Source organism: Pezoporus wallicus, unplaced genomic scaffold (genome assembly GCF_028554395.1).
Source record: "Pezoporus wallicus isolate ANWC-B61680 ecotype Strahan unplaced genomic scaffold, APGP_CSIRO_Pwel_v1 contig_5418, whole genome shotgun sequence".
Taxonomy (NCBI): Eukaryota; Metazoa; Chordata; class Aves; order Psittaciformes; family Psittacidae; genus Pezoporus; species Pezoporus wallicus.
In genome coordinates this window covers 3,790,500-3,798,157 of record NW_026640709.1, presented here as the reverse complement: position 1 = coordinate 3,798,157, position 7,658 = coordinate 3,790,500, and positions in this window count along the sequence as shown.

Below are 7,658 nucleotides of genomic sequence, written 5' to 3'. Positions count from 1 at the left end.
AATGGCTTATTGACAATATTCTTCAGGTGAAATATGAGGAGTTATTGAGGGCTGATGGTAAACATCAATTGTATAAGGTTGCTTCCAGTTTTTCAAGCCATTAATGGACTAGAATGAGAAAGCTGAGATGGGATTTACATTGGCAACGCTTCTCCCATCACCAAGTACATCCCAGAAATGTGATTTTTTTTGGTGGGATTTGTTTGTTGGTTTGGTTTGGTTTTGGTTGGTTGGTTGGGTATTTTGGTGGGTTTTTGTTTTTTGTTGGTTTGGGTTTTTTTTCTCACTCACTTGTCTGCTTACATACAGTGTTACTTGAGCAGCAAATGGACATGGTTAGGCCCTTATGCTGTTTGCCACCTGTAGCATTAGAAAGAAATCAACTTTGAGAATGTTTGTAGATGTGTCTCCTCTATATGATGCTGCTTATAGAGTCCTTAGAGTCCTTTTGTCAGGGTCATGGCCAGCTTTTTAGGAGATCTGTTATGAGCTTTGAATCTTTGACAACAAACATCAGGCAAGAACATGGTCAATACTATTTGTAGTCTTACAGGTTCCTGCAGTGTGAATTGAAGCCTCCAGAGATGTTTTTTGTTAGTCTAGTAGTGACAGTGTTACATTGCATCAGGCACCCCGACAATAAAATTGCAATCTTGTGCTAAGATGTACAGAACATGACAGAGTTTTCTACCAAACATCCTCTAGGAGCAAAGAAAAAAAACTTGCCAAAAAAAAAAGCATCTCCTAAACAATGTTTCAGGAAAGAATGCATATAGCAAGGTTTCCAACAATAATGTCCCAAAATTCTGTAGTTATCAGGTTAGAGGTCAGTGTACCTTCAGCTTGTGTTCCCAGCAGAGTAAATTGATCCTTCCTTTTGAAATGATGAGGTCAGATTAGATGGGCTCCCTGATCTTTCATTCTGTTTTTACACCATCTTTTCTTCCTGCCTCAGAACTTCCATTGTGACTCCAGTTGCCATTTAGTGTTTTCGTTAAGTACATTATTAAGCAGTACCTGCACAGCTTCAGGTGCTGCAAGGCTAATCCAGACTCCCACCACTCCCCCTACATATCCTGCTAGGCCAGGTGGGAGCTCCCCACATGCTTCCGATGCCACCAAACCTCCCAAATGCTTACTTTAATCTTCAAAAATTGGATCACTACACAACGACCTGGCAAGCAGCACTGTCAATGTGTGACCCTCCTGTGTGCTGTATTCCAATAGCCTTGTTGTGCTCTATTTTTAACTCACTCTCAGACTGTGGTTGTTCCAATTCCACTTTCCCTCTTTGTTTAGTCCAGTACATCCATTCCAGCTGGTAATGGGCCTCTGAGTTTGTCATTGCTCAGTGAATGAACCACATTGACAATGTTTTTGTAAGCTGCATGGAGAAACTCTGTTGGGCTTTTCCTCTTTTACTCCTCCTGCTGTAAGAAGCTTGCATAAATTTTAGTGTCACTTAGTCACACATGAATAAGACTCTTTCAGTGCCATGAAAAAAAGTCAGTTATGAAAACAGCTTGAATTTCCCTTAAATCCAGTAGAAGCTGTATATATTCATTTTATCTCTGGGTCAGCCCTTCAGCTAATAGAACTTCTTATTTAGGTGCTGCTACTGCACTATACATTTTGAGTGAATACTTTTCTTAAGCAAAACTGTGTAACTGCATGGGTTTCAACGTATGGGTTGAGGAATGTCAACAGAGAAACACACTGAATATTTCCAAAATTGCTTTAACCCATAAGTGGTTAATGTTAACATTTGTCTAGTGCCAATGAAGTTAAATTTATGTGGCACGTAATTTAGGAAATTGAGTAAGCAGAGAGCTGGTGGATGCCTTCTCAGCTAAAAAAAAAGAACCCTTCACTTTCCATTAAATGCTCACACACATTTGTCATAGCAACCTTGAAGGTGGCCATAATGCTAAGCAAAATAAACAGTGCTAGCATAATGTTCACTGTAATAACATGTCTCATGAGCTAGCTCAGTACTCCTTTTTATTACCTTATTTTCATTGCTCTTTCACTGTGGTGGAGTTCTGTTTTGTGGTTTAATCATTATTACATCATTTTCCTTTCTTAAGTTAAAGCTGCTGCCCTTTTCCTGTCATTCCATGCCACCTCTTTACTATATGCACGTATCCCTCTTAACTTGCTTTATTTTTTTTAATAGTGAGTTCATAGAAGTTCTCTGTTAGTTCCCAGTAAAGATAAACAGTTGGATAAGTTTTGGATAAATCTAACTAGACAATGCTTTGTCATTAGAAGGGAAAAAACAAAAGCCACGTGAGGGGAAAAAAAAAAAAAACACATGAAGGATTAACAGCAAAAGGGCAATACAGTTAACAAAGTACTACAAGACAAAATGCATAGAAAAGTTAATCAAAGTCCATCATAGTCACATCTGTAAAAAAAAAAACCAAACAACCCTAACATTTGGAAGTTTATAGCTAATGTTCATTGAATTTCACAAGTCATGGTCAAAGCACCCAGTATTTTGCACAAATCCTGAGTTTAAAGTAGAAATACTTTTCTCCATCCCAGTTTTCTTTTATCCCCCTCTTCTCTTCCTTTCATAGATGAAGAAACCCAGGTCAAAGTGAACATGTTTACAGAACAACATGCCAGAGATTTCCTGCTGGTGGACAATTGCTACTCTATGTGCCTTTCTAGTCACTCCTAATATATATGGCAAAATCCCTTCTGACATTCCCTGGGAAAGGCCACCTGCCAGGTCAGGACTGAGGAACAAGTTTTCAGGGCTAATACCCTATTTTACTCCTTTCACCCTTTAATAATTGACATAAAGAATTAAACAACTTGCTTATTTTTAAGCAGCACATAGGTACTGTATGGACACAAAAAAAATAAAACACTATTTCACTCTTTTCCCTAGGAAAAACATGCTAGTTCATCACACTGGTAGCTATTTTTATCTGGTAACCCCCCTCACCTGAGAGATGAAACTCTTTTCACCTCAGATAGCTCATCTAGAAGAAAAGAAATATTCACTTTTCAAAAACTCTCTGAGTCATATTCACTCAATTCTATGCAAACTTGGGAAAAAAAAGGCAGTTTTAAAAAGGTTTTGTATTGTCCATCCTCTGATATTCTGTCCAAGAATCTGTGTATAAACCTACAAAGACATTATCCTTGCCACTGTTTATCCACAGTAGTATATTCATGGAAAGACTACCTCAAGTGATGGAGTCCTCCAGGTTTTAATGAACAGCAAGGAGCCAACAGGATGACCAGAAATCAAATTTCATGATACATTATGTATATTTGCTGTATATACACCCAAAGAAAATGTTACAAAACCTCTCCCCCAACTAAAAATACAATACACAGAAAAGATACTTGGTTTTGGGACCTTTTCCCAGGTGCTGATGCTTCACCTTCAGTGATGACCAATACAATAGTAAAGTGCACCTAAAGCAGCAAAGTTACTACTATTCAACTGCCTGCACCGAAATATGTTACCACTATTATTGAAATGGTTGTGTAGTTTCTCCTTTTCTCACTATCCCCCTCTCCCTGTGCAATATCTGTCTACCTGAATAATGGGGAGGCAAAACTAATTTCCTAAGGTCTATCTGCAAGAGTAAGGACTTGTTTGCAAGAGTGCAGATTGAAAGTCTGAGTCAAACTTGGCTACAGCATGATAGCTTCCTTTAAAACCAAACCAACCAAACAAAAACCTTTCTTACTCCAAATGAAAAGTATATCCTTATAAGCAATATACTATAAATGGAATAGAAGGTATTTAGTGGTATTTTTTCAGCAGTACAATGTGACAATTCATTTATGGAATGTGGTTTGAGTATATACACCCTAACCTTTTCATACAATGGTATTCTGAAGAAAATAATTGATTAGCCAAGAGCTGGTGGGCTAATGCTGTTTATTTTATGATGTTAATTAGGTTTACTTGACTGTCTGCCATTTACCCGACCACAGGATTAACTGAATGCCCTTCATATTAATTCTCTCATCAGATAATTATCATTGCTTTTTCCATGCAGTATTATTACATATAACATTTACTTTAATTTCCTACAAATATTGAATAAAAAGTGTATTCATTATATAATGTATTTACTCTTAGAGTCATGAAGTCATGAACTCATTTTAAGGACTGAGGAAAAGGAGCAAATACAAAACAATTATGGGCAAGACATGCTGTCTGCCTCAGTAGTCAGTTTAATGTCTATCATGGAGAAATGTATTTTCCAATGCCAACCATCCCACAGGTATTTTAACTTGCCCTTGCTTACACTGGTTTAAATCTGGAGTAACTCACTGAAATTAGAAAGTAGAAGCCTGGATGAATTCCACAAAGTGAGAAAAGAATTTGGCTGCCGGCATATAAAATTAAAGCTGTTAATCTTCCTTTTGATTCTAGAGTTGGTCATTTCTTTATAAATGTTTACTACAGTTGTAGTACCTAGGAAGAAACTTATTTAGTATTTTCAGCTGAAAATGTATGTTCTTCTCCTGATGTATGTATCTCAAGCAAGTGTCTTATTCTGTCAAATACAGCTGTACTGCCTTTGCATTCTCAGTCCTACCAAGTTGCTTCCTTTACAATACTTCCAGGAAGAAAGGATGTGATAGTATTCCCATTTCATGGACTGCCAAGTGAGTCTCATAGGGATTGTGGGCTAAATTCAGAGCAAGGATTTTCCCTCAAGTGTCTCTGTAGAGACACATTCAGTTGCCTTATCTGCTTAACATTGAAAGGCCCCTAAAGTCACTCAATACCTAATACTTCATTTGTGAAGTTATGTTACCTGTTGGACAGACATATAGGGGCATCACGCTGCAACCATACCAAACAGCTAGCTGCTGGGCAGAGCTCTGCCAAGATTCACAAAGCAGAGGTTCCTCATCTTTTTTTTTTATCCATGATTCTTGATTTACTACCTAAACCTGGAGTAGGAATTCTTCAGTGAGATGGGCATATGAGGTGGTCCCAATAGTTCATACTGTCATACTGTCTGAGTAACCCCTTAGGCTTTGGGTCCCAGGTTTGGTCCCCATCAGCACAGGTGTCATTGCTTCTAGGTGATTCCTCTACCCACCAGGTGCTACCCTCCATCCCTCTTAAGTATTACAAAACAAACAAACAAACAAACAATTTGACTCTTCCTTAGAAGAAAAACAGTGACACTTAGATCCCTGCCCTTCCCCTCGATATCTCCCACTGGATAACCAAGCTATCTCCTGCTCAGGTCATTCAGTCTTATGAACTTCACGTTCAACATTTAAGTCTTTTCATGCTTTACGTATTATAGGCCTAGCATTTTGAACAGGACATGTTGCATGTTACAGCTGGTAGCACACAAAACCTACCTGAAGATTTAAGCACCCCCATTAACTTGTCTGCAAGAAGACTGACCTGGAAAGTGTGTATGGAGATTACAATGAAAATCAGTTAATTTGTAAAGCAAACTTATTTAGTAGTTTGTTTTTATTTACTATCTTATAATCTGATGCAGAAACTCTCCAAGAACAAACCTGAACAGAAAAAAAAAGAAAAGTTTGAAAAAAAAAGGGGGCAAAAAGTATGTTTTTAAGTTAATATAATTCAAATCACATAAAGTTATAATTTTAATTTATAATTAAAATTTAATATAATTAAGATGTAATTAAAATAATTATAATTTAATTTAATATACTGTTTCCCCCCAGAATTCCTTTCCATCACACTAAGGGAAGGTTACTAATAATCACTGTCTATAAAACCATTCTATGCACATACACTGTATATGTAAACAGTACACAGAGCACCATCTACTGACATACAAAGAGCATGAAATATTCTAACTAACCCATCTTTATTGCAGCTCATAACTGTTTGTGATTTTAGTTTTGTTACACCCCACAATTTGTCCTTCATTTAGCCAAGTCTCCCAATTCTAATTCACATTATAATGTGTAAAAGGACTATACAGCAAATAAAAATATGTTGGGAAGTAATCACATGATGTACACAGTAATAAAAATTAAAGAAAAACCCCAACAAACACATACACACACCCTGCACATGCACATACACACACAAATAAACCTTCTTGCATTGGCAAAGAGTAAGACATGCATTTTCAGAGGCCATAATCTCTCACTCATTTTCTCAGTCTGCATAATTTACATTCAAATCCCAGCCTGGATGATTCCTCTTTCAGGCCATTAGTCTTAACTTTGTTTGCTTGTGAGAAGAAACAGAAAGTAATACGTAACAGGGATCACTGTACCTGCCTCTCCTGTTAAGCTCAGTTTAAAGGTTTTAGTAGACTTTTTGAGAGCTGCTGATTAAGTACCGTTGCTGTCCTTACTTCCCTCAAACAAGAGGAAGTGGTGCATTTCACAGTTCCTATTCTAGCTTCCACCAGACACACCAAAGTTGAAATTTCATAGTGCTTCTATTGCTGTCACCCTCCAGATAGAACCCTATGTCCCTGAAGTGGCTCAGATAACAACAGTTTGCTGATACAAGATAGTACAGCTATGTGAGAAATATATAAAGCTTTGTGGGATAAATGTTTCTAATGTAATCTTTTCCCTTCCAGTTTTGCAGAATGAAATGCAGCTCCACAGAAGGAAGGTACAGATGACAAAAGTCTTGGATATGAAAATGTAGCTGAGTCTTTTATTCTGTGCTGTGTAGTATGTTAATTTAAAAAAAAAAATAAAAAATAAAAACCAAAGGAAGCAAGAAATCCAGACACTTCTCCCTATCTGTGTAGTTTAGCCACTAGTTACTTGGTGTACCAACTAGCAATGCAAGTAGTGAGAAGGAGAAGAGCAGTCACACACACGTGATGACAGTGTCTTGGTTTCACCCACATTACTCCCTCTTCTCAGTTACAGAGCCCCCAAGTCTTTGAGGAGAAGCCATATGGTTAGGGAGAGGGGAACTGATGCTGCACAGACAGGATTTGGGTTTTATTTCTATGCTCTCAGACAGAGATCTCCTTGGGGACATGCTGCACTGGGCTGAGGTGGTTGCATAATTTTGCTATATTTCCTAAGCAATTTTTTGCAAGATCTTTTTCAAAGGCTTGCACAATTTCACTTTTCTTAGCTTATAACCTTATCTTTTGGTTTCTGTCTTAATAGCTCATGTGAAGGTATGCTATTGGCAAAACCCCATAATTGAGGAAAGGTAGTCTTTCACAACATAGCAAGTATTTTAAAGGATTATACTAATATTAAGAGGAAGCACAAAAATCTTGTCAGATTATTTCTGAAAGACTTGAAAAATCTCTGAGCTTCCTAAGTACTCCCAAAAGGCACTTAAAAAAACACAGTAATTTGTGGATGACCTTTCTGATTTCATCTCAGAAACAGTATGTTGAAGTCATCTCAGATTCATGCAATGCAGACATTTGGGGAAAGGAAGAGGAGACTATTCTTAAAGAGCTCCAAGGGTGCTAACAATTATTGCCATTATACATTACCAGTAAGCTCAGAAATATATTAGAAGCCTTCTCAGAGCATCAACCATGATGTTAACATTTGAAATCGGACCCCCAAAAGGAGAGAATAAGCAATAAATATGCTAGAAGGTCAAGGAAGAATTTGGCACTGTCAGAACGGACTGGGTCGAAGCATTTTTCCTGATGGGAAAAAATAGCCATTAGAAAAATGAT